The 27,967-nt window shown below is 35.7% G+C and overlaps 1 pseudogene across 1 annotated transcript in view; it reads left to right on the top strand.

Annotated features, from left to right (window-relative positions):
- Nucleotides 1–27,212, top strand: part of LOC309806528 (ZZ-type zinc finger-containing protein 3-like) — a 50,874-nt pseudogene extending 23,662 nt beyond the window's left edge. The window contains exons 2-4 of the transcript in view: nucleotides 25,352–25,537; nucleotides 25,735–25,814; nucleotides 26,077–27,212. The product of the transcript in view is annotated as a ZZ-type zinc finger-containing protein 3-like (transcript). The remainder of the gene's footprint in view (nucleotides 1–25,351; nucleotides 25,538–25,734; nucleotides 25,815–26,076) is intronic.
- Nucleotides 27,213–27,967: the final 755 nt, after the last annotated feature.

Below are 27,967 nucleotides of genomic sequence, written 5' to 3' on the forward strand. Positions count from 1 at the left end.
TTGTCAGAGCAATGAACACACAGCAGTGAACAGTTGCTGCTCTTAAGTCTCTGCCCCCATGAAACTTATAGATAAAAAAGTAAACTATCATGTCACATAAGCAGGTAGTGAAAACCATGAAGGGAATTGAGTGATGAGGTTTAGGTTGATTTTTTTTAAATTCCCGAAGGAAGACCTCTCTAAGGAGATATCATATGTGGAGATCTGAATGAAATGATGAAATGAACTATTTAATAATCTGAGGTCGAAGAGCTTTTCATGGAGAGCAAGAGTTGGGCATATTTTAGGAAGAGCAATGATTCTAGTGTTTGGAAGGTAAAGTGACTAAGGAGGAAATGGATGGAGATTATTACAGATAGGCAAAGGCTAGCTCATATAAGGCCTTGCAGAGCCTAGTAAAGAGTGGGATTTATTCTAAACGTGACTGAAGCCACTAGAGGATTTAAATCTGGAAAGGGGATGATTTGATTTATGTTTTAAAAAGATCATTCTGTTGATGTTTGGAGAAGAGACTACAAGGGCAAGAAAGGAAAGCAAAATGTCAGACAGAACACTGTGGATCATAAGTTCACGAATTATAAATTGATAAAGTCAAGCCAAAAAAAAGAATTGTTTTAACTAGACATTGCTTATTGCTTTTTAATTCTCTTTAAATCATCATTGGAATACAGCTTGGTATATGCTTTATATACCTTTTAAGCCTATGTAAGAGAGCTCAAAATTTTACATAAAGGGCATTTATTTCAGGTTGCCATGTCCGTCTTCACCATTCCTAAATAGATTGATTCCTCCAACCTAAAAAATAGTCTGATAATGTCTAGCCTAGGGCACTGGAATTATACTATTTAAGTTTAAATTCCATATTTGGTGCTATCTAGCTATACTCCTTGATAACTCTGTAATATTTGTCAAGTTACTTAAGCTCTCTCAGTTTCATTATGGATATATTTAATAGTACCCACTTACTAAGGTCGTTTTGATGATTAAATAAAATAATCTATGAAAGGATTTTAACAAATAATTTGATGCAGAATAAATTTGCAATGAACACTGGTTGTTGTGTTGTTATCCACTCTGACCCTGGTAAAGATTTTTTACATGTTACTTAGAGGCGATAATAATAAAAATACTATTAGTGATACTTTCATCAAATATTTTCTCCAAGATTAAACTTGAATATATATGAGTTCATTCATTCATTCAAAAAAAAACCCAAAACACTTATTTCAGCAACAGTAATGTTTCAGGTTTTACATGAGTTGCACAGGCTGCAGGAAAGATTCAGAGAACAAAGGAAAAAGCAGTATTACCTTAAAATTGTTTTCTGACCTCCATAAATTAATAATATACAAATATTTTAACATTTAGGTATAGTTCCCTCTATAAAAGAGAAAGCTTGATAAATCAGATGAAGCTATATAATTCTGAATATGAATGACCTTCAGTTAGTAGAAAAGTTCAAAATGAATGAAAATAAAGGAATTTGAAACACTCTGGATATATTTTCTTTTTTTCTTTTTCCCTTTAATATTATCTATTGCAAAAAATTTGGTCTACAAAATTTACACCTCAATCTAAGTCCACAAAGCCAAGGGTCAGAAACCTCAACCATCTTTAAGGGATTGTTTTAAGAAATCCCTTCCCTGTGGTGTCACTACCCCGAAGCAACATTTTCTTAAACAGTCACAATTTCCTCTGAATATTTCCATAAAACTTTGTGTTTTAGGTTAAAAACAACTTTTTCAGTCTCTTTATCTTTAAAACAAAAGTCCAAAAAAAAAAAAAAAGGTAGAAAAAAGATTACATTTATAAGTATTTACCATTTCAGGTTGGCAATTTTTTTCATTTCATTGAATAAGAGCAAATAAAATATAGGTTTATACTCTAATTCGTATAAAGTAACATCCTCTGTGGTATTTATCACTGTTGCTTCCTCCCCACCGCACGCCCTTGCTATTGAAGGAACTGATTTGACTTTGAATAAGTTTGAATCCAAATCAAGCTGCATGATTTATGATTGAATGATTGAATAAACCTAAAATTTATTTAACTATAAAATGTCAAAAAATTATTGGCCCTATACATTGCTCAGCATGGCATTTTAAACCATAATGCAACAGAGTATAATCCAGTAAACTGGAAGACACAGTGAGGAAGCTATTTTCTTCCAAGTTTTTTTCTCTATCATTTCTAGTTCCAGCTCCATAGATATGGTATGTTAAAAGGGTGCTTGTTTACATTTGAATAAACATCCCTAGAAGGCTACCTGTTTCCCCTTTTTTTTTTTTTTTTTTTTGGTTATTTTCCTTTCATACTTAAAATTCATTATTTTAAAAATCTGATTTTTATTAGAATTCAAAGATAAATTGGTTGTTTTTTTCTTAATCAGTGAGACTATTAATGATTATATATGTTGGAAATTGTTTTCTTTCAAAACTTTATTTATTTAATTTACCCTATTTGAGTGAAAAAAGAATTTGTCTCATTTTAGTAGTTAATATATCAGAACTAGAGGTTGAAACTTTGCATTCTTGGACATAACCACATTTATGTACAATTAACTTAGTATGATCTGGAGTGCCTTGAAAGAACACTGGGTGTAGGAAAGCTGTGTTCTATTTGTAGATCTGCAGTAATTATCTATAAAACCAAATTAGCCACTTCTCCCCTCTAAGGCTCCGTTTTCTAGTATAAAAAAGAGAGAGTGGGTCAGATGGTATCTGAATCCAGTCTTCTTATTAATTCCATGAGTTTAGAGTATAAATATACTGTGGAATTACAAGAAGAAATTTTTTTTTTTTTTTTTTTGCGGTACGTGGGCCTCTCACTGTTGTGGCCTCTCCCGTTGCGGAGCACAGGCTCTGGATGCGCAGGCTCAGTGGCCATGGCTCACGGGCCCAGCCTCTCCACGGCATATGGGATCCTCCCAGACCGGGGCATGAACCCATATCCCCTGCATCGGCAGGTGGACTCTCAACCACTGCGCCACCAGGGAGGCCCAAGAAGAAAATTTTAAAAAAACTTTTTCATTTTTTTTTCTTGAAAATTCAGTGGCCATAATTTTTACATTGAGTGTACAAGATTTCAAGTTAGCAGGCAATTGCCTGGAACATTTAGCACACTGTTTTAATTATCAAACTTACATGATGAGATTTTCCTGGAATAAAGTCTACCTAAATAAATTTCCAAAGCACTCCATAGGATTCTAACCTGTATCTATAAATTATTATACAGACCTAAGAGTACAAGTTTTCTTACAAGTTGAGTTGTCATTCAAAAGTGCCATGCTCGCAAGTCAGTCAGCTCAGTGGACCATTGCATGCACATGATTGTTATTAACCCCTTTTTTTTCACTGTCAGTTAAAGGGACTTCCTCATAAAATCACATTCCAGGGTTGACATGGTCTTCTGGCACCCAGAGACCTATCATATAAACTGACAAGCAAGACTAATTAGGCGTGAGGGATTGTTCCAAAAAGATTTCCAGCCCCCAATATTCTAGCTAATTGAAGAACAAGAATAGGGTAACTTCTCTGCTATTTCTAAAATTACAGCTTTATTGTTTGAAAGTTTATGGAGGACCCATAATTTGTGTCTGGTGCCATCATTTCAAAGTCACCTGAGGGGAACAGGAAAGAGCGAGTACTGTACCAGGTACTTTTCTGCCTTCTCAAATATGGGATAAAATGATAACCAGGTGAAACAAACCTAGAATAGACTAAAAGTGGCCTCTTTTCTAAAGGAATTTCCAATTCATATTGTCCTAAGTGATAAACAAAAGCAGCAGAGTCTGAGAAAAGAAGTTTTGTCAAGAATTTGAGTTTTGAAGAAGTTCTAGTTAATTATAAAATCATTATCACTTTAATTTATGATGTTTAAAAGTATAAAGGGATGTATCCAAGGTCAAACACTAAGTTGAATAATCAGAGTTGCAACTATAATTTTATCTTGCATTTGATGAGACATTCTTGGGCTGGAGTTATTGCCCAATAGTTGCATGGACCTGGGCAATTGTATGCTGTCCTGTTATTTCCTTCAGCCCTTTGTCCTGGTGCTTGCATGTCCGTGGCTAATCTCTGAGTTGTTCTTTGGATGGGACTCAGATATCCAAATTTGGGATCTGGTCCTATTTATCCATGTTCTTTCCCCAAACTCCTGTAGGTTCACCCTCTCATTTAAGTCCTTACAGACAAAAGAGATCTTCCGGCTTATTTTCTGCCATCAGTGAGGGGCTCAGCACTTAACACCTCATAAAAACTATTTGCTTTCACACTAAAATAAGGAGGCCCCAGGCTAGGTATATAAATATATCACAATGATGTAAATATATCACCAGAGGTACACATGTTGAAGAAAAAATTCTATAAATTTCAACAAAATATATGAAAGGAAGAAACAAAAAAACACAATCCCTTTTCCAAATTTCCATATACTTACAGAAAAAACAGGTGAGAGAAATAGGTCAACAGATAAGGATTACAATAAATGTAAAAGGATTAATTATCCCCTTCCAAAGATAGACACTTTTGAATTGGGTAAAGTCAAGCTAACGAGTTAATAAAAAACTAACAAAAATTATCAGTTAAACACTCTTCTGAAGAGAAACATAACTTTTAAAAAAAGTTGAAAATGAAGTTGAAATATAACATATGTCAGGCAAATTCTAATCTATTTTTAACAAATTCTAACAAAATACAGAAACATCAAGTGAGGGGAAGAAGATGTACTCTTGGGAAATTTTTTATTTTTACAAAATATATTGCACATTTAGTTCACTACATGTCAGATTTTTAAAAATACATTATTTAGGAGATTTGGAATGTAAGTATAAAAATGGGACTTTGTTTAGAGTGTTTGTGTGCATGTGTGTGCACATGCACGCATGTGCATGCGCATGTTGGTGGTTTTGGTATCTAGTGTCTTATAATGATTGAGCAGTTTTCTATCTACAATGAATACTTTAGAAGAGTTTACATAACATAGGACATATTAGTTCCTCTGGGTAAGAATATATATTTAAGTATACTTGCTTGTTCCCTCTGTGGTATTGGATTTTCAGTTTTACAGCCTTTTTTTTGCTATAAACATTACTCATTTATATTTGTATGTTTAAGTATATGTTAGATATTTAAGTATATATAGATATATATTTATAAATGAGCAAAGTTTATATATTTTAAGCATCTATTTTGCTAGATTTTTAAATATATTATAATAAAGTTTAAAGGAGCGGTGTTTCATTTGCCCATTTATAATTTCATAAAGAATCAATATTGTAAAGAACAAATTGTACCCCTCTTTTCTTTGGATATATGAAAGGATGAAAATTTATGTATTTTCATTTGTGTTTTCACCTGCTAGACTTAGGATTTGGAATTTTATATAAATAAACTAATTTATGAATATACTTTATATATTCATATTTATATAACTATTTTATATAAGTAAACTAATAAAGTCTTTATTCAAGAGGCATTTGATCTCTGCAACCAAATGTTTGCCTTGTGGAAGTACGGGTTTACTATTTTTTTTTTTCCCTTACATATAAGTTAATAAATAAATGCACCTTGTAATTCACTGCTTCAGTCTTCTCTGTTTTCTGGAATTGCTGTCATACAAACCCCTCAAAGAAAGTCACTCTTTTCACTTTTATATTCTCAGAGCCTAGCATGGTACCTGACATATATTAGGTGATCAATATATGTTTACTATGTGAAGCATAAATGGACAAAAGTATAGAATGCAGGTCCGATTCTATGTTTTTTGAATAATAGTCAATATAAGTGATGATAATGGCATCTACTAAAATTATAAATTCAGAGAATGGAATTGCAGAAGAGATGAGAAACCAATTTACTGGAATATTAATCCCTGCTCCTTAAGGCCTCATATGCCGGTATTATTATTACCTTAAATCACTATATCCTTGACCATTGCCAACTTTGGTGTTTACTTAAAGTAGCCAGTTTATTGAAGGATTATGTACTGGAGGCAATTACCCTTAGGGGAAGTCAGGAAATCAAACGCTCACTTGGGAGCTATTTATAAGTTTGGCTTAGAGAGCGTTTGAGGCCTCAACAACATCCTGAATATATCACACCGTAGATCCAGGATGTAAAAAGGCTTACTTATCTACAGATATTTGGGTGCTCTTTAGGTGTCCTAATTTCATGCTATGTGCTGTAAGTCCTTTACATTTTTCAGAGGAGGAAACAAATATTTTGTCTCTCTTTTCAGAAGATTACCAATTACAACCTTAACAGGAATTTATCATCACTGTAGAGAGGAGCTTTAAGAGATAGTGGGGTGATCTTATACAATTTTTTTTTTTTACTTTTCTGAGTTTTAGTTTATATGATATGTGAGGTTACATATATATATATATATATATATATATATATATATGACAATTTTAGGTTACTGTGTTATTTTCTCTCCTAGGTCACTACTTGATTCCAAGTGATTGACATTACCTATTTTGAAAACTTTGCTCATGTCAAGTGAACAGTAAAATTTATCTTGCTACTCTTCACTAGTTGAATAATTGATGAGAAGGAATTAGAAAACTCAGGGCGTTTGAATACTACAGGAATAAAAATACCTTATGGTGCAATAGTAGAGGACCTGTAAAACTAAAGTGCTAGTTTCAGACTTTGAAACCCCTTAAAGACATTAAAAAGAGTGCTGCTCCCCCCATATTTCTGGAACTACGAAGAAAGCATTAGTTTAGACAACAGATTGTAGCATTCAGTGGCTATTTCTCACATCTTAGAATTTTTAATAGGTAGCTCCCCCAATGTTCAACGTGAGATTATATTGTTCACAAATTGAATGTTCATAAACTGGGCGGTATCCTTCTCTAGTTATGGTAAATATATTTTGTGTTATAGATAATTAAAGCTGTAGAAATTTAGAGGAATTATAAACCTCCAATAAACTGTATGACTTTACCAAACCTTTATATGTGTAATATATCTTTATATAATCAAATATTTATATATAATAATGTAATAAATATCTCTGAGACATAGATTCACATTTATAAGGTAAGGGGATTCAATGATTTCTAGTGAAAGAAAGGAGTCTTCATGGCAAGTGTTATTTCATAAATGAATTTGAGCTGGACCATTAGTGATGAGCAATGAGACTGAAGAGGAAAATAAAAGAGGAAAGTAGTCTCACTTGGGGATATAAAAGAAGCAGAATATTAAAATGGATATGAATATGGTTTTTGTACAATAGAACAGAGAAAATACCTCCATATGATTAATTACCAGGCTCCATGGGTTTGGTCAACAATTAGCAGTTTCCTCTGAAATATATGGTTCAAATATTTCACCCAAATCCCTTGATGATTTTATTCTTTGCTGGTTTTGGATTAAGTCCTAATTCCCAGTGAAGACAAAGTTCATTCAGACCTTTGCTGGTCCTTGAAACACATTATTTTGGTGCTTAGCAGAGATGAAGACAGTGAACGGTGGTTTTGTTTTGGTTTTGCAATATGACATTTGGTCACTTCACCAGTCCTCACATCTGGTTCCAGTTTGAGATGAAACCACTTAAACCTCATGCAGCCACTGAAAGCTGTGGTTTTGTCACAAAATTTTGTCACAAACTTTACATGAACATATAAACACAGGAAAAAAATTGCTGGCTTTGTTTTAAAGTTTTAGTTTATTTCTCTGAATTCAAATGAAATAAATTCAGTAAAAACTGAACATCAACAAAATTATGCTAACCAGACTAGACAGAAACATTCCACACTATCCTTGAAAATCAATATAGATGTACAAGCATTCAATATAATTGTGTACTTATTCAATGTTGGCCTAATAGTATATTAACCAACTTCTATTTTGGACAACTGTATTTTACATTTTATTCTTGATTTGGAAAAAGAAGATGGCTACTTTCATTTTTATTTTCTTTGATATGTGGATATTCATAGTGAAATTTTAGGTATAGTTTGCCTTTTTTCTTCTTAGCATGGAGTAATCACACTTTTAGACGTGGAACAAAACTTAGAGTTATCAAATATGTCCATCCCCCATCTGCCACTTTACAGACGTGGAACTGGATTCAAAGAGAATCTAAACCCCAGATGATATTGACCAGGCTCTGGTTCTGCTCCTATCACATAACTGTTTATCAGTTTCATTTGTTAAAGTGTAATAGTGATGAGGCCAATGTTTCCAATTGGATTACTAGAAAGGAAGGCTAATTTTACACTCTTTAATTGTACCACAATCCAAGTTTAGGTTGTCACTCATTTCACGGGAGAACAAAGTGTGACCAAATAAGTTCAGACTTATGCAAAAAAAGGAACATCATTTGCTGTCTTAAACAGACACATGTGCACATTTTCACCGTACACACACACAACCTCTGAGAGTACACAATTAAAACTTTTAGTGAATCCTCATTACCTGCAGGAAAAAAGACCAAATCCAAAGTCACTCACAACTGGCTTCAACTTCTAAGTCTATCCTTATTTCCCATGATGTCTCCTCTAGCATCCATGTTCAAACTAATCCAAAACAGCACTATATACTTGACACGTCATATTCTTTACACTCCTTAGATATTAAGCTTCCTCTTCTCTCTACTTAGCACACCCAGTTCTACCTACTCTACATGGAAAATTACCACTCAGTTTTCAACTAACAATTTATGTCTTCAATTAAGTTTTTCCTTATCCCTCAATTTTGTTCATAGCAGAATCATCAGAATTGTTCAATTTCTTTTTGGCATCTACATAACATTTTGTGCATACCTATGACATAGTATTTATCACATCTGGTCAAAATTATTTATTTACACGCCTATCTACCTGGTTTGAATGCCAAATTCTTGAGACAACGCATCCAGTCCATATGTTTCTTTACACTAAGAGCAGAACACAACCCGACTTCTCCTCAGTTTTTTCCTTCGTCTTTTTGCTATTCATGGTGCCATCAGACTGCTAATTTTTTCTCCTGCTTTCAGTCTCTGCCTACATATATTCCCCTTCCATGCTTCTTTCTGATTACCTGTTTCAAAGTAATGATCATGTCACTTTTCTTCTTAAGAATTTCAGAGCATCTTATATACTCTAAGATTAAGTCTGTGGTCCTTATTCCTTATAATGGCAATTAATCATTTTATCCTGATTTCTTTACTGCTTTGTAAATAATCTATTTTTTGTCTGTCTTTGACTATTCACTTTAGTGAAAACAACTAGACTTTATCAAATGCGAATAACTGTAACATCTTCAAACCCACCAGCTCTAAATCAGTCTACCTTGTATCTAAACTCCAATACTCCAGGGATTATGCCTTTTAGATCTTATCACCTTTTCACTGTATTTATACCCCTTATATCTTCATATATCTTAGAATCCATCCACACATCATATTGCCCCTCACATCATACTAATTTTACAAAATTAAAGTTGATCAAAATCATCACTGACTCTGCAATCATAATGAGTAAAACCTACACGCTCTGCTTAATTATATCACTTTTAAATGCATGCCTGCTAATCTCAAACAGACATTTTATCCTGACCTATAGTCCATTTAGGGAAATGTACTTTTTTTCTTCCTACTTCTTTAGAAGACTCCTCTAAATCTTCTCTCTTCTCTAACCACTCTTCTCTAACCACCTCCTTCCGGCCTCACGCTCAGCTCATAAAATTGCCTTCTATTTCACTGAGCAGAAGAAAGCAATTATAAAAAAAAAAAAAGTCTACATGGGCTTCCCTTGTGGCGCAGTGGTTGAGAGTCCGCCTGTTGATGCAGGGGACACGGGTTCATGCCCGGGTCTGGGAAGATCCCACATGCTGCAGAGAGGCTGGGCCCTTGAGCCATGTCCGCTGAGCCTGCGTGTCCAGAGCCTGTGCTCCACAATGGGAGAGGCCACAGCAGTGAGAAGCCTGCGTACCACAAAAAAAAAAAAAAAAAAAAAAAGTCTACAAACTTCTGCTACCCCATCTACTCACCTGTAAATATTAATACCAATATACTCTGCTTTCCCTCCTATTAGTATGGATAAACCATTGGTGCGCTAGAAAGCAACTTCCTTGACCACTCAAATACATTACTTATGTAGTTCTCCTTTTCTGTTTTCTCTCATAATTTTTTCTCTCTCAACTGGACCATTCCAGCGCATTCAATTTAGACTAACTTATGTCTCATCTCAGGCAAACTTTTTTTAAATCAATCTTTATTGGAGTATAATTGCCTCACAATAATTTGTTAGTTTCTGTTGCACAACAAGGCAAATCAGCCATATGCATACACATGTCTCCCTATCCCCTCCCTCTTGAGCCTCCCTCCCATCCTCCCTATCCCACCCCTCTAGGTAATCGCAAAGCCCCGAGCCGATCTCCTGGTGCCATGCTGCTGCTTCTCACCAGCCAACTATTTTACATTTGGTAGTGTATATAGTCGATGCTACTCTCACTTTGCTGCAGCTTTCCCCTCCCACCCCGTGTCCTCAAGTCCATTCTCTACGTCTGCATCTTTATTCCCGTCCTGCCCCTAGGTTCTTCAGAACCATTTTTTTTTGTTTTAGATTCCATATATATGTGGTAGCATGTGGTAGTTGTTTTTCTCTTTCTGACTTACTTTACTCTGTGTGACAGATTCTAGGTCCATCTACCTCACTATAAATAACTCAATTTCGTTTCTCTTTATGGCTGAGTAATATTCCATTGTATATATGTGCCACATCTTCTTTATCCATTCATCCGATGATGGACACTTAGGTTGCTTCCATCTCCTGGCTATTGTAAATAGACCTGCAATGAACATTTTGGTACATGACTCTTTTTGAATTATGGTTTTCTCAGGGTATATGCCCAGTAGTGGGATTGCTGGGTCATATGGTAGTTCTATTTTTAGTTTTTTAAGGAACCTCCATACTGTTCTCCATAGTGGCTGTATCAGTTTACATTCCCACCAACAATGTAGGAGGCAAAACTTTTTTTGACTGTATCTCTTCCTCTAGCTACTGTTCAATTTCTTTGGCACATTTTACAACAAAACTTCTGAGAGGAGGTAACTTTCACTATTTCTTCTTTATCCTTTCTCTCTTAATCCTACTTTGGTGAGGTTTTATTTATTACCAGTCTACTCTAACAGCTCTTGTCAAGTCACTAATTACTTCCCCAATACCAAATCCAAAGGTCACTTTTCAGTTCTCAACTTACTTAAACATATTTGTCACTGTTGATTACTCTCTTTTTGCTTCATTAAGTTATTGCTGCACTCATTCCTTTTGACTCCCCTATTACTTCTTTCTTCATTAGCACTCCTTTCCTTGCTGATTCTTCCTCTTCTCCCTGGCCTCTAAATCTGTAGTACCTCAGGACTCAATGCCAAGCCTTCTTCTTTTCTCAGTTAGATTTATTCCATGGTTTATATAATCCAGTCACAAGGTGTTAAAGACCATGTATCTCCTGAAGACTCCCACATTTTTATTTCTAGCCCAGGCTTTTGCCCTGAACTCTAGACCCATACATTCAACTGCCTATCAAAATCTCTGCTTAGTTACAAATAGTCATCTCAAACTATGTCTACAACTGACATGTAGATTGCCTAACAAATCCCTGTTCTTCTGAGGTTTTTCTCATCTGAGTGAATGTCAACTCTATTCTTCCAGTTACTTGGGCTAAAAATTTGGTGTCAATCTAACTCCTCTTTTATCAATATTTGACCCATTGTCAAATTTTATCAGTTCAAAGTATTTCCAGGATTTGACCATTCTCATCACTTCCTCCATAAAAGTCCAGATCCGTGTCACAAACACCTCTCACCTGGATAATGTCCATAGCTTCTGTTCCATCCTCTTTGGGCCTTCTCACCACACTAGTCATAGCATCTCTTGACAATGAAAGTCAGAACATTCCACCATTTTGTTCACTGCACTCCAATGGCTTCCCAACTTGCTATCACCTAGGTGCTTCATGTCGAAATCCCCTTGTTCCCAAAGCACTTCTGCAAACTCATTTCCTATCACTCTCCAGCTCATCCCCAATATTGCAGTTACACCTGTCTCTATACTTTTTTCTTGAACATTCTAAGCGTGTTCCCACTTCAGGGCATTTCCATGTATTGCTTCTTCTGCTTTGATTCTCTTCCCCAGATGATTGTATGAGTCACTCCCCCATGTCCTTCAGGTCTCTGCTATAATGTCACTTATTAGAGAAGGCTTTCTCAATCAATTTTGTAAAAGCTTAAGTACCTACAAACTGCTTTCCCTTACTCTCTGCTTTATTTTTCTCCATAGCATTTACTATCTTCGTGTACTCTATATTAACTCTATATTATTTGTTTATTGTCTGTCTCCCCCTACTGGAGTGCTCCATAAGAACAAGGACTTTATCTCATTCACTACTGTTCTCTAGCAACTAGTATGACACCTCCTACATCATACTTGCTCAATAAATATTCACTGAATAAATGAGAGAATTAATTAATTTCCCTTCATTGCCTCACATATATGGCTATTATCAGCAACACTTGGTTAAATGCTGTGCCCTGCATTCCATAAAAGGTCCCGTATCTTTCCTTCTGTCTTAATCCATTTTCCAGAACCTACCCTTGTCCCCATTTCCACACACTCAATTCGTACCTATATTTCAAGGCTCAACATATATGCCATATTATATGAAAATATCTTACCAACATGAAGTTATATCATTTTTTAGACTACCCAAAATACTTTATACATGTAATATAATATATTGGGACTTTTAACACTTTTCTTCTATCACTCTATAAATTCTTAGAGAGTAAGTACTGTCTGTCCTCCTGTCTACTTTCTATTCCAATTCCACACTGTAGCACATAGGAGCTCCTCAATAATTGCTTTTTGAATAAATATAAACATCAAAATTTCCTTTCACTAGTATATGTAAAAGTATACAGAAATCCTTACCATGGCTTCAAATCAGAGCTTTAAGAAAATAAAATCCAAACTGCTTCTATATGCTTACATCATCTTACATGGTCTTGCCAAACCCTACAATTTCATTTTGGAGCATCCTACACCTCAGCCACCATGCTTCTGTTATACTAGTCTTTTTTTTTTTTTTTTTCTGGAAACTTCCAAGCTGTGTTCCACCATAGGACCTTTGCCCTTACTGCTTTTGTGCTTGGATTGTTACCTGGCTTGTTGTTTTGTAAATTGATAACTCAGGTATCAGTTCCAATATCATTTTCTTATATATGGCTCCCTTCCTTGCCCACCTAACCTAAGGTCTCTGCCAACTCCCTGTTTATCAGATCTCCCTAAGTTATCATCTTCATAGCACTTGCCACTATTTGAAATTACATTTTGAAATTTGTTTACTTGTTAATTGCATGTATTTTACCTCCTCTCCTCTCCAATCTCTTGCCTCCCTTCTCCCTGTAACCCACATCTCATACACCTGCAAAATGTCTTGCATGGAGACCATGGGCCATTTGCCTTTTTCACTGCAAGGTTCCCCATGCCTAAAACTGTGGCACCTTATAGGAACTAAATAAATGTTATTTTTAAGAAATCCATTGCTTTTCTTGACGTTTCAAATGAACAACTATAGAGGTTTATTTATCCTTCATTAATGGCAATGTTCCAGCATGTATTAATTGAGCAGGATTTCTTGGTTGCTTTTCCCTTCATCACAGGAATGCATATACTTATTTAAAGAAGGAAAGCACATCTTCTGGAGTATATCTCTTCAGAGATACACTAAAGGCAAGAGGAGTCCTGAAATGAACTGTAATTGGCTCATAAAGTCACCTCTGACTTTGTGAAAGTCAAAACATAGCTCCTGAAGTAAGCACTTATATTCCTACTCATGGACCTAATTTGTGCTGCTGAAGTCATACAGCATCAATAGTTTCTGAAGACAGATAGTCTTAAAATAATTCCCCAAATCTCAAAAAGAGAATTAATCCAGGATGGGAATATACACAGTAATATTCCAAATCACTAATATTTAAGAACTTTGGTATCTTGTGGCAAATATGGTTTTTAATACTTTTGTGTTTATAGCTTTATTAAAATCTTTTTCATGAGACCAAGAAAATAGTCCATATAAACATATAGAATTGACACCATGGAAACAGATTCATGATGAAGTATTTTATACTTAGCTGTCTTAATGTTTTTCCATTGTGGTTGACATTTGCTGAAGACAAATGGAAACATCTTGTTTTAACATGATGCTTTCTAGGATCCTCCCAAGCACGCACAATCTCTCTTCTTTTTCTTTCTCTCTCATTTTACAATGTATTGCTTTCTACCTTGTATTCTAATGTCTCATTACTCCAAAGAATGTATTTTTCCAATAATTTGGCATTGCCTTCTATAATTTGAAGTACATGGAAGGTATTGAATAAATGTTTGTATACAAATATACAAATATACAAATATACAAATAACAATATTTTGTATACAGTTTTTTTAACATCTTTATTGGAGTATAATTGCTTTACAGTGTTGTGTTAGTTTCTGCTGTATAACAAAGTGAATCAGCTATATGCATACATATATCCCCATATACCCTCCCTCTTTCATCTCCCTCCCACCCTTCTTATCCCACTCCTCTATGTGGTCGCAAAGCACCGAGCTGATCTCACTGTGCCATGCAGCTGCTTCCCTCTAGCTATCTATTTCATATTTGATAGTGTATCTCACTTCATCCCAGCTTACGCTTCCCCCTCGCCATGTCCTCAAGTCCATTCTCTACGTCTGTGACTTTATTCCTGTCCTGCCCCTAGGTTCTTCAGAACCATTTTTTTTTTAGATTCCATATATATGTGTTAGCTTACAGTATATGTTTTTTTCTCTTTCTGACTTACTTCACTCTGTATGACAGACTCTAGGTCCATCCACTTCACTACAAATAAGCCAATTTTATTTCTTTTTATGGCTGAGCAATATTCCATTGTATATATGTGCCACATCTTTATTCATTCATCTGTCAATGGACACTTAATTTGCTTCCATATCCTGGCTGTTGTAAATAGAGCTGCAATGAACATTGTGGTACATGACTCTTTTTGAATTACGGTTTTCTCACGGTATATGCCCAGTAGTGGGATTGCTGGGTCTAACGGTAGTTAGGAAGCTGGAAATCTAAGTCCTACATGATTCTATGTAAGTTTCTCTTTCTGGAAGTAAGTTTAATGAAAAAATATGTAGTCATTTTCAATTTTTTCCTCTGGAAATTTTGACCCTTGAAGAGTAAAAAGAAACTGTAGTTCTTAAAAACTAAAAAGAGAAGATTACTTTACACATTTAGATTTGGAAGAGTGGAATTTAGATACATAGAATTGCATTGCAATCAGGCAGAATGAAAAGGTCTAGGGATTGGAAATTTTAAGTTTGTTCAGGAATGGCAGGTTGCCTGTTTTATTTAGAGAGGAGGATGAATAAAGAAAAATAGTGCAGGGCACTTGGAGAAGGAAGTTGCAGACTGCTACAGGCATGGACTGTTTGAGTGAGGTTTTGGGCTTCACTTGGCAAACAGTGAAGAACTCTTGCCGGTTTCTGGATGGGGAAGTGACATGACCAAAGATGTGCTTTAGGAAAATAATCGGGAAGTATATGCTTGATAAGTCAGCTAGAGACAACTGAGGGAAAACCTTTTTATAGGCTTTTTGCGATATTCTAGGTAATTTTTTTCCTATGGGAAAGAATATAAACTAAAATTGTGTTGCTTCTTGAAGCAACCTAAAGGGAAAAGGAACAGAAATGAATGGATCATACACATGTATTTTTTTCTTTCTGTGTATTCATGCATATATATATTTATTTTTTGTTAGAAATATTGCTGACCACTTAGATTTATAGACTAAAGCATTTGACGGAGTGTAAGATTTAGATCCTAGGTCTAAATATCAGAATGTTTTTGTTTTATTAGATTCCATGACTCAGAGCCCTGGTCACAAAATGAATTTTAAATTTCATCTGATTTTGTTTTAGGAACTTTCATTATAAAGGTGCTAATGGAAATTGATCTAGAATAATTCTTAACTTAGCATTCTGTGACTATGTCAGATGTGGTGTCCACCCTCAGAATAAAGGATTTTCACATACTTTTTGGAGAACCTACTGTCAAAAGAAAACAGGCAGCAGGCAAGAAGATTTAATTAACAATTCGTGTTAACTCTACCGTATACAGGATAATAATATCTAGATATTTTCTGGAAGGATGAACGTATTAAGAGAGTTGATTTTAGTGATTTTACAGCTCAAAACTCAGACCCAGGTACATGCAAAAGTCTTTCTTATTAAATTCTTGTTGAATCACTAGTACATTCTGACCCCTTGTTGAATATAAAGTGCAATAGAACTATTGCCAAGAGAAATACTTTAGAGACTAGAGGAGAAGTCATATGTTTCCAGTTAGGGTTAGTAGCTTATTTATTTATTTATTTATTGCCTCATCAATGCATGCATCAACCATTATTAGCTTATCTCTTTGCTTTTTATTTATTTATTTTTAGCCGGGGGTGTGGTATGCCATGTAAATTGTCCTTAGTTCTTTGATCCTGACTTTTTAAATTTTTAAAATATTTTTAATTGTGCTATAATAGATATAATATGAAATTAACCATTTTAGGTATACAGTTCTGTGGCATTAAATATATTCACATTGTTATGCAACCATCACTACCATTCATCTCCAGGACTGTGTCATCTTCCCCAACTGAAACTCCATATCCATTAAATGCTAACTCCATATTCCCTCCTCCCCCAGCCCTTGACAAGCACCATTCTACATTGTTTTTAGGAAGCTGACTATTCTAGGTACCTCATATAAGTGTAATCATATAGTATTTGTCATTTTTGTGACTGGTTATTTTGATAAGCATAATGTCTTTAAGGTTTATCTATGTTATAGCATGTGTCAGAATTTCCTTTTTTTAAGGCAGAATAATATTCCTTTGTATGTATATACCACATTTTATTTATCCATTGTGTTGCTTCCATGTTTTAGCTATTGTGAATAATGTTACTATGAATGAGTGCACAAATATCTGTGGAATCCTTGTTTTCAATTCTTTGGAGTGTATACCCAGAAGTAGACTCTCTGGATGATGTAGAAATCCAATGTTTAATTTTTTGAGAAACTGTCATACCATTTTCCACAGTAGTTGTATATATTTACATTCTCATCAGTAAAGTATGAGGATTCCAATTTCTCCACATCTTGGTCAACAGTTTTTATTTTCTGTTTTTGCTTGTTTATTGGCTGTTAAGTTGTGTTTCACTGTAGTTTTGGTTCATAATTCCCTAATGATTAGTGATGTTGAGCATTTTTTCATGTGCTTGTTGGCCATTTGTAATCTTCTATGGAAAAATGTCTCTTCAAGTTCTTTGCTCATTTTTAAAAACTAGATGTTTTATTTTTCTTGTTGTTGTTAAGTTGTAGGAGTTTTAAAAAAATATATTCTGGATATTGGACTCTTATCAGATATATGATTTGTAAATATTTTCTTCCATTTCTTGGGTTGCATTTTCACTCTGTTGTTAGTGCCCTTTGATAAACTAAAGGTTTTTATATTGATGCACCTGAATATATCTATTTTTTTCTTTTGCTGCTTATGTGATCCTGGCTTTTATTCTTCCTTTTTAAATGACATTTCTTCATAAATGCTTCAACCAAGTAATATGATGACAAGCGTGTAAACTGTTAGATAATGTAAATGGAAAATGGTTACTCTAAATGAACTATGGCATTTTATCTAAAGGATGTTAGGGTGGGCCTGGGCTTTTAAGTGACAGTGTCCTGCAGAATGGGCGAGACAGAATGAGGGCATTTAATGAGGTGACCAGAGCCCAAATGTGGTCTTCTGCTCTACTGTTCCAAAATTCACACACAAGGAACCAGAATCTGGAAGACTGAATCAGACTGAACCGACTTCTAGAAGAATGACTGATAAACTAGATGCCAAGTTATTTGAACGATGAGGAGAAAACTAGTCCAGTGCCTGGAAACACGTTCATCTATTGTTCAAGAAGTGATCTTCTAAGTTCCAGTGAACATGTGGAATAGAATCAATAACCAGAATTTTGCTTTGTGAGCACAAAATCAGACCACAGAGAACTGCACATGTTCATAGGCTATTTCACTTAGACTATGGAGAAACTTGGTGAATTACCCTTATCCTATGATAGACATTTTACAAATAGTTTGGCTTGTTCTCACTCAGATCATTCTTTCAAATGAGAATATTGCATATGTACCACGTGTGGTACATTTTATAAGCTATGCTCTAATCTGAAGGAAGTTCAGTATCATGTTTTTGTAGGCTATTATTTCTACTGTACACATAAATAAGTAAATAAAGTAAATGACATTATTTTTATGTATTTTTATTTTATAAAATTATCAGTTTAATAATTACCATGACTAATATGTGTAGAGTACTTACTACATGCCAGGTCCTCTTCTATTTGTTTTGTGTAACAAACTCATTTAACCTTCATACAACTCTATGAAGTAAGTACTATTATTATCTCCATTTTCATGTATAAAACTGATGCACAGGGAGATGAAATGAATTGCCCAAATGTGTGCTATTTGATGTGTGAATTCTAGCAAGTTGTGCTCTAAAGAGCACATTCCCATATAGCTTTGTCACAATACCTTTCAAGCTGCTGCAGAGAATTTAGGATGCACCATTTCCAATGTATCATTTTCTTTCTGAGGGAACAAGTCTAGATTATTCAGTGACTTTCTTAAGGTCATGTTGCTAATAATTGAATTTTTGCAATTTTTTTCTTCTTTATATCACATAAACCACTGGACCTGGGTTTGGGGGAGCTGGTTCATATTCTGTCTCTGTCACTTCTTGGTTTCACAAATTTTAGGTAAGTCACAGACCATTGTTTCTCCATATATTTAATTAAGCCAATTAATTCTGCATCACAGGATTATTATGAAACAAAATCAACCTCATATAAGGCCATTTTGAAGCCAGTGAATTTTGTGAGGGCAAATATCTACTGGATCTAAGAGTATAATTGCATGGCTATTTTAATATTAACCTCTTGAGTCTTGTGTTCAGCTAGAATTCCTAGAAACTGCAGCACTATTTACAATAGGCAAGACATGGAAGCAACCTAAATGTCCATCAACAGAGGAATGGATGAAGAAGATGTGGTAGATATATACAGTAGAATATTACTCATCCATAAAAAAGAATGAAATAATGCCATTTGCAGCAACACGGGTGGACCTAGAGATTATCATACTAAGTGAGGTAAGTCAGACAGAGAAAGACAAATACCATATGATATTGTTTATATATAGAATCAAAAAAGATGATACAAATGAAATTATTTACAAAACAAAAATAGACTAACAGACATAGAGAACAAACTTATGGTTACCAAAGGGGAAAGGGGAGGAAGGATAAATTACGAGTATGGGATTAACAGATACACACTACTATATAGAAAATAAATGACAAGGACCTACTGTATAGTACAGGGAAATATACTCAACATTTTTTAATAACCTATTAGGGAAAAGAAGCTGAAAAATAATATATATATACATGTATATGTATATATATATAACTGAATCATTTTGCTCTACACCTGAAACTAGCACAGCATTGTAAATCAACTATACTTCAATAAAAAAAAAATAAGGGAATTCATGGTCATGAACCTATGGTTTTTATAAAAATTAACCGGTAGCTTCATTTCCAAGCTACCTGTCTCTGAATACTTATTCCTATGGACTAGACTTAAAACTGAAATATGAAATCTGATCTGTTTACTTATTTTAATAAACTATGAATTTCAAAAACCAACATAATCAGGCCTATACTACTACCTCTAGTTTTTCTCATGCTCCCTAAATTTAGAAATGAAAAATGTGGTTTTCTAGTACAAATCACATATACTCCTCTGTGACAGCTGAATAATAGATTTCTCATGATTTTTAGAGACTTTGAAGGGCATGGAAGGATCTTTTGTGGCAGTGGTAACAATGGTTGCAGACATAAGATCAGATTTACATAGTTAACAAAGACATTCCTATTAGGATGTTCTTCAAATGGAAAGAAGCTGAGGCTGTTAGCCTTCAGCTCCTGGTACTGTATCCTGTCTTTGACACTTTTCTTCATTCATATCCCAGGGCATGCCTTCAATAGGCTTCTAATAGGAAGCCACTGGGCATATCATGATTCTCAGAAAACTTATATTACAGTTTGCTATCACAGGACTTCACCTACATTACTGGGCACAGGGTGTGTGTTTGTGTGTTTGTTCCAATCTTCCACTCACTGCAGTGGCACTTGTGACAAACTGCCAGGTCTCTTGCTTATTATTCATAGTGCTTTATTGATTAGTTATTTACACAGAACACTTCTTTACGTTCCTGCCACAAATCATTTGAGCAAAATGGTAAATACAGCAAGGGTGGATTTAAGGTATGGCTCCTCACCAGATTGCTAGGGGACAGGCAAAGTGATCTCAAAGGCTTGCTGCTCTCGTTTTCAGTTTTTTAGAGCCTTTATGGGATAGTGGAAAGAAAACAAGACTAGGTGTCAGATGTTCATTCAGGTCCTCACTCAGTATCTCTTATTCTTTGTGCAACATTAGGCACTTAACTCTTTCAGCAGCTGTATCTTTTTTGCTAAAATTAGAGTAATAATACTTACCACACCTAATTTACTAAAAATATTAAATAAGGCAAATGTAAGTGTTTTCTAGATGATACTTTTTATCTCAAAATAAAATATGATTATTATCATTATTGTTTTTTCTTGGTTGAAAAAAGTATTAACTTGCTTATTGAGGAGAGGAGCATTTTCTGGTGAGATACCCTTCATTTCTAATGCTCTATTTATTATGACAATTTGTGAGTTTTCAACATTATTAAATTGATTTTAAAATGACAATGATAAGTTGGTGCTGGGTAAGTTCTTAAAATGTCAGCCCTCCAGAAAAGCAAAATATTATATTATGGTATATATACGTGATTCTTAAGTAAAGAAGATGCACTTTTTGTTTGTTTTAATCCAAATAACAGCTTCTAATTAATGGGAGGAGATAATCTTGTCTAAGGGAAAAGGAAACTCTGAAAAGGTTATGTGTTCTGAGTGTTGCATAGACTTAAAATGTCACGCTTTGTTTGGTAGATATGATATTGTATAACTTGTGGAAATCAGAAGTGGAATTAATGCAAAAGAAAGTGGAATTTATTGAATTCTAATAGGCAGTCGAGACCTAGTAAAATATATTTCTGCCAAGGAAGTTTTGCTGCTTATCAAGGAGTTTATGGTAAGTTTCTTTTTTTTTTTCACATCTTTATTGGAGTATAAATGCTTTACAATGTTGTGTTAGTTTCTACTGTACAACAAAGTGAATCAGCTATATGTATATATATATATACCTCTATATCTCCTCCCTCTTGTGTCTCCCTCCCACCCTCCCTATCCCATCCTTCTAAGTCGTCACAAAACACAGAGCTGATCTCCCTGTGCTATGCAGCAGCTACCCAATAGCCATCTATTTTACATTTGATAACCTATATATGTCAATACCACTCTCTCACTTCATCCCAGGTCCCCCTTCACCCCCGTGCCCTCCAGTCCATTCTCTACGTCTGTGTCTTTATTCTTGCCATGCCACTAGGTTCATCAGTACCGCTTTTTTAAATTCCATATATATGCGTTAACGTACGGTATTTGTTTTTCTCTTTCTGCCTTACTTCATTCTGTATGAGAGATTCTAGGTCCATCCATCTCACTACAATAACTCAGTTTCATTCCTTCTTATGGCTGAGTAATATTCCATTGTATATATGTGCCACATCTTCTTCATCCATTCATCTGTTGATGGACGTTTAGGTTGTTTCCATGTCCTGGCTATTGTAAATAGTGTGGCAATGAATATTGAGGTATGTGTATCTTTTTGAATTATGGTTTTCTCAGGGTATATGCCCAGTAGTGGGATTGCTGGTTCATATGATAGTTCTAAGTTAATTTTTTAAGGAACCTCCATACTGTTCTTCATAGTGGCTGTGTCAATTTACATCCCACCAACAGTGCAAGAGGGTTCCCTTTTCTCCACACCCACTCCAGCATTTATTGTTTGTAGATAATTTGATGATGGCCATTCTGACCGGTGTGAGGTGATACCTTATTGTGGTTTTGATTTGCATTCTCTAATGATTAGTGATGTTGAGCATCTTTTCATATATTTGTTGGCCATCTGTATGTCTTCTTTGGAGAAATGTCTATTTAGGTCTTCTGCCCATTTTTGGATTGGGTTGCTTCTTTTTGTGATATTGAGCTGCATGAGCTGCTTGTATATTTTGGAGATTAATCCTTTGTCAGTTGCTTCATTTGTACATATTTTCTCCCATTCTGAGGGTTGTCTTTTTGTCTTGTTTATGGCTTCCTTTGCTGTGCAAAAGCTTTGAAGTTTCATTAGGTCCCATGTGTTTATTTTTGTTTTTATTTCCATTTCTCTAGGATAGGGTCAAAAAGGATCTTGCTGTGATTTATGTCATAGAGATTTCTGCCTATGTTTTCCTCTAAGAGTTTTATAGTGTCTAGCCTTACATTTAGGTCTTTAATCCATTTTGAGTTTATTTCTGTGTATGGTGTTAGGAAGTGTTCTAATTTCATTCTTTTACATGCAGCTGTCCAGTTTTCCCAGAACCACTTATTGAAGAAGCTGTCTTTTCTCCATTGTATATTCTTGCCTCCTTTGTCAAAGATAAGGTGATCACATGCAGGTTTATCTCTGGGCTTTCTATCCTATTCCACTGATCTATGTTTCTGTTTTTCTTTTTTTTTTTTTTTTTTTTTTGTGCCAGTACCATATTGTCTTGATTACTGTACCTTTGTAGTATAGTCTGAAGTTAGGGAGTCTGATTCTTCCAGCTCCATTTTTCTTTCTTAAGATTCCTTTGGCTATTTGGGGTCTTTTATGTTTCCATACAAATTGTAAAATTTCTTGTTCTAGTTCTGTGAAAAATGCCATTGGTAATTTGTTAGGGATTGCATTTTGAACCTGTAGATTACTTTGGGTAGTATAGTCATTTTCACAATATTGATTCTTCCAGTCCAAGAACATGGTATATCTCTCCATCTGTTTATGTTATCTTTGATCTCTTTCATCAGTGTTTCATAGTTTTCTGAATACAGGTCTTTTGCCTCCTTAGGTAGGTTTATTCCTAGGTATTTTATTCTTTTTGTTGCTATGGTAAATGGGATTGTTTCCTTAATTTCTCTTTCTGATCTTTCATTGTTAGTTTATAGATATGCAAGGGATTTCTGTGCATTAGTTTTGTATTCTGCAACCTTACCGAATTCATTGATTAGCTCTAGTAGTTTTCTGGCAGCATCTTTAGGATTTTCTATGTATAATATCATGTCATCTGCAAACAGTGACAGTTTTACTTCTTCTTTTCCAATTTGTATTCTTTTTATTTCTTTTTCTTCTCTGATTGCTCTGGCTAAGCCTTCCAATACAATGTTGAATAAAAGTATTATCATTATCATTTTCATATCAATACCAGCAATTTAAACAGAGTGCTTCTCTTCTAAGAAGTCCATACACCATCTCTGGTTGATCTAATTTATAATTCACCCTCACTGCTTCCACTAACACACTTGTCCTGCTAATTCATGTCTCCAGGGGTAGCTTGTGCTACACATTCAAGGCACTTCCTCTTTAACCAGATGTCTCTCAGCAACTCACACCCAAGTTGGCCAAACTGAATTTATTATATTTTTCACAAGGACACCCTAAGGATGAGGTTCCCAAAGGCCAAAGACCCAAAGCAATAGAGTTCTAAATTACTTTCTAAGGACAGTGAGTCCAGACAAATGCAAGGAATATAATCTTCTGTGTGGAATATAAAAAGTTGGGGACAGAGCTGGATTGTTTAGGGCAACAGAGAAGTGGCTGGATACTTCTGTGAGCATCTCACAGAGAGTCCTTAGCCAGCTTCTGAAAATAAATAGTAATAGTCATCCTTGACTAGCACCTACTACGTGGCAGGAACTCTTCTAAGTTTTTACATGTATTAACTCTTGTAATCCTCACAAAAATATCTATAAGGTAGGGACTAGTATTATGATCTCCATTTTACAGATGAGGAAACTGAAGTCCATAGAGTTTAAGTAACTTACCCAAAGTCACACAGATATTGAGTCAGAATTTGAACTTGGGCAACCTGAGTCCAGTCTATGCTCTTAGCCACTCAACATGTTGACTGTTAATGTTGTCAGATATTTAATGAATATTTGCTTGAAGGAGCTTTCAACTTATTAGCCTATGCTGAAGACCAGCTTCTATTTATGCTTTGAGTATGAGCTGAGGTCTCCCCTTTCTTGAAGATGTCCTCCTTGGACCAAATCAGGCTATGTTGGTTATCCCCCTTTCATCCTAGCCACAAAGTCTAGAACTCCTTGCTGTCAGAACTGTGACTTACTTTTTGAATTCCCAGTGCCTGACATAGCAATGGGAGCTAAAGAGGAGCTTGCAAAATGGCATACTGTAGTAGGCAGGATATTTAAACATAAGCGATACTTAGAGATCCAAAGAAAATTGAGTATAGCCTTAATAATTTACAGTTTATGACCATTCTGAAAAGCAGTTGGTATATGCGTTAAATTTACATTCAACATTATGATCATTTATTATACTCTTTAAAGTCTTCTTCAGAATTTATAAAGCAGACAAATAGTAACTTCTACTTACATGTTAATGCTATTAATGTTTCAGTATTAGATACTAAAACCACTAAAATGTTGCCCCCAGAATAATAGAATCTCCTTTATTAGTTAACATAAAACAAAACTCTTCTGCTTTCCTTTTGTTGAAAAGGAAATCCATCAATCCACTTATCTAGCTATTGTTTGACAATTCTCTGTAACCAGTGATACAGATTGAAACTTTTCCTTTCTTCCCATCAGAATTAATCCTGAGTCCTCTTCTCTCACAGGTAGCTGTGACCTTGAGAAATAATATGAATAATAATAGAATGATGATCATTAATAATGGCTCAATATGTTTTAACATTGGGATCTCAAGCATCTGAAAAGGAAAAAAGTTAAAGAAAACTCAGAATCATATCCAAGGTTATTAGTCTTTAAAGCTATAATGTGCTGTGTTTTGAATAGGTAGGTCCTACCTATGTCTTTGACAGCACACAATGTGAAATAACTATGTGCATCACATTTTCACTTCCCTAAAAAATTCTCTGTGCTCTACCTATTTATCCACTCCCTCAAACCATGCCCCAGGCCCTGGAAACCACTGATCTTTTTACTGTCTCCATAGTTATGCCTTTTCTAGAATGTCATATAATTGGAATCAAACATTATGTTATTATTTAAGATTGACTTCTGGCAGGAATGGGAGGCGGGGACCCACCTGGAAGCGCCCCAAAGCCGCTGTTCAGCTTCCTGCGGCGGCGGCCAGCCGAGCCAGTGCTGTGGCAGGGTGGAGAGCGGCCACGGCGGCGGCGAATCCCGGAGTGGCCTGCGGTGCTCGGCCCCGTCTGGAAGATATCGAGTTGTACTAGTACAACCATATAAATAATTAATACCTGAAGTCTCAGTGTAACATGGACATTAACAGTGATGACAGATAAATGCAGACGCTTGGGAATCAAATACTAAACGAAACACTTTTAAAAAAGAAAGGAATTTAGGAAGTCCTAGTATTCTCCATGGCTGAAGCTGAGAGTCTGAAACCATGATGCTTAAGCTCTATTCTAGATCATAGCTCCAACTCCTTCAGGATATAAGGAAAAGAGATATTTCCACAATGATAGATCTTTGGTTGTACAGGTTTCCCAGTGAGTGGATCATGATGACCGTATTGTAGGGACTTGCCATAGTATGGCTTCTTCCCGATCTACTCGTGTTACAAGATCAACAGTGGGGTTAAACGGCTTGGATGAATCTTTTGGTGGTAGAAATTTAAGGAATTGTAGCATTGCTCATCCTGAAGAAATCTCTTCTCATTCTCAAGTACGATCAAGATCACCAAAGAAGAGACCAGAGCCTGTTCAAATTCAGAAAGGAAATAATAATGGAAGAACTACTGATATAAAACAGCAAAGTACTCGAGAGTCATGGTTATCAGAGACTGTTACAGACGATTGCTATACTCGAGGCTCAACGTTCTCAAGCAGTCCAGGACCTTGAAAGTTCAGGCAGACGTCAGAGAGAAGCGCTAAAAACTCCCATTGGATTTGTGGAAAAACTCCAGAAGAAGGCTGATATAGGGCTTCCATATCCACAGAGAGTTGTTCAATTGCCCGAGATTGTATGGGACCAATATACCAATAGCCTTGGGAACTTTGAAAGAGAATTTAAAAATCACAAAAGACATACTAGGAGGGTTAAGCTAGTTTTTGATAAAGTAGGTTTACCTGCTAGGCCAAAAAGTCCTTTAGGTCCTAGGAAGGATAGAGAGTCCCTTTCATACTCTATGTTGCCTTTGAGTGATGGTCCAGAAGGCTCAAACAGTCGTCCTCAGATGATAAGAGGACGCCTGTGTGATGATACCAAACCTGAAACATTTAACCAATTGTGGACTGTTGAAGAACAGAAAAATCTTGAACAACTACTCTTGAAATACCCTCCTGAAGAAGTAGAATCTCGACACTGGAAGAAGATAGCAGATGAACTGGGCAATAGGACAGCAAAACAGGTTGCCAGCTGAGTGCAGAATTATTTCATAAAACTAACTAAAGCTGGCATTCCAGTCCCAGGCAGAACACCAAACTTATATATATACCCCAAAAAGTCTTCAACAAGTAGTGCCCCCTTAATAAGCATCTCTTTAAACCTTCCACTTTCATGACTTCCCATGAACCACCAGTGTATATGGATGAAAATGATGACTGATCCTATTTTTGTAACCACATGAACGCTGCTATGGAGGGGGCATCAGATGAAGAAAATATTCCTATTATGCATAAGAATTTACCTGAATATAAGGAACAGTTTAAAAAGTTAAAAAACAGAAACTTCAGCAAATGCAAACTGAAAGTGGATTTGTGCAACATGTGGGCTTCAAGTGTGATAACTATGACATAGAACCTATCCAGGGTGTTCGGTGGCACTGCCAGGGTTGTCCTACAGAAATGTCTTTGGATTTCTGTGATTCTTGTTCAGATTGCCTCCATGAAACAGATATTCACAAGGAAGATCACCAACTAGAACCTGTTTATAGATTCTTCAGCTGACCACCCTAAGCATTTGGACGACGAACAAGGAGCCCCAAAGAAGGAAGATGACACCCACACAGCCAACTCAACTCTGCGATTATACAGATGTTGCTGAAGCCCACTGACTCTTGCATCAAGACCACAGAATTTAACCTAGACTTCCTTATTTTCTGTAACATCCCACTTTGACAGCTCCAGGACTAGCATGGGACTATTCTCTCTAGTCGTTTGGCAAATTATGTGGCATACGGGCCTTGGAGATCATTCTGATTGAGTACTATCAGGACAACTGCCACTTAATGGACACAGATCTTTACAAAATGGTAACATTCAGTGTTAGAGAGGTTGTGTGTATGATACTCTTGAGATCCTAGAAGAAATTCTGCCTAGCCTCCCGTAGATATCAGCAATGAGAGATTCTGTTCTGTGAAGGTATGACTTCCCTCAAAGATGAAATGAGTGGGCTTCCCTGGTGGTGCAGTTGTTGAGAGTCAGCCTGATGATGTAGGGGACACGGGCTCGTGCCCCAGTCTGGGAAGATCCCACATGCCGCAGAGTGGCTGGGCCCGTGAGCCATGGCCGCTGAGCCTGCATGTCTGGAGCCTGTGCTCTGCAACGGGAGAGGCCACAACAGTGAGAGGCCCGCATACCACAAAAAAAAAAAAAAATGAAATGAGTATAGCCTCTGAAGAGTGATTAGCCTCCGTGCTGTCTCCATCCAAGTCTGCTTCTCTTTATGATTTATCTCTGCCACCGTGGACATGATGAACTTC

The sequence above is a fragment of the Mesoplodon mirus genome (genome assembly GCF_964341445.2).
Source record: "Mesoplodon mirus genome assembly, chromosome: 6".
In the NCBI taxonomy this organism is placed as follows: Eukaryota; Metazoa; Chordata; class Mammalia; order Artiodactyla; family Ziphiidae; genus Mesoplodon; species Mesoplodon mirus.